This window comes from Eurytemora carolleeae, unplaced genomic scaffold (genome assembly GCF_000591075.1).
Source record: "Eurytemora carolleeae unplaced genomic scaffold, Eaff_2.0 scaffold4170, whole genome shotgun sequence".
In the NCBI taxonomy this organism is placed as follows: domain Eukaryota; kingdom Metazoa; phylum Arthropoda; class Copepoda; order Calanoida; family Temoridae; genus Eurytemora; species Eurytemora carolleeae.
The window spans coordinates 1-844 of record NW_019400056.1 but is presented as its reverse complement, the minus strand read 5'-3'; the positions used below and the strand labels follow the sequence as shown (position 1 = coordinate 844).

At 27.0% G+C, this 844-nt stretch overlaps 1 long non-coding RNA gene across 1 annotated transcript; it reads left to right on the top strand.

The window, feature by feature from the left end:
- The first annotated feature begins 207 nt into the window (after positions 1-207).
- LOC111717772 (uncharacterized) lies at positions 208-837 on the top strand. The gene is made up of 3 exons (XR_002768907.1): positions 208-295; positions 400-458; positions 804-837. It is a non-coding gene; the product is annotated as an uncharacterized LOC111717772 (long non-coding RNA).
- Positions 838-844: the final 7 nt, after the last annotated feature.

Sequence of the window (844 nt, the reverse complement as noted above, 5' to 3'; positions counted from 1 at the left end):
ATTATTTCTCCGTTAATATAAGATTTTATAAACAGGATAATCAAATTACATATTTAAGGATGTATTGTATTTGCTTGTATTGCCGTGCATTACATAGTTTCATTATTTCTCCATTAATATCAGATTTACAAACAGGATAATCAAATTACATATTTAAGGATGGTATTTGCTTGTATTGCCGTGTATTGTATAGTTTATTATTTCTCAGTTAATATAAGATTTAATAAACAGGATAATCAAATTGATAAAGACTGCATTGGTGAGAAGACGAAGACGGATTTGCATGACAAGAAGGGTGAGGAAATGTAAACCAAACATTTATTCAAGTTCTATGTAATAAATAAATAATTAATATTCTATTTCTATGGAAATAACAATAGAAATAAGGATACTTTCTAGATCCTGATGGTAGAGGTAGTGATGATGGAAGAGAAGAAGTTAATTATACCTTTGATGAGGTATATACAATACATATATTTTACTGATCACCATGCCTGGCCTAAACTTAAATGTAAGGCCATATTACATATATTCTGTGAGATGGAGTAGGGCTGGCAAAGTTTCTTTTATTAAGTCTTTGAAAATTAATGGAACATTTCTTTAATTTGCTTTAATGGATAAAAAAACTATGTACATTAATATTGCAAATAAATTATGTGAATTTAACTACATATTTTTATCAAATATTTGTCACGCAGCATGTATTCAATCATATTTATTTTCTTCTAAAAATAGCTTGAATCCAGAATGTGAACATGAAAAAAAAATTATGATATTTTACAGCTTATTATTTTCTATTTTAGATATTTTACATGGGATTTGTTTTCTGTCTGCCAGTGATGAT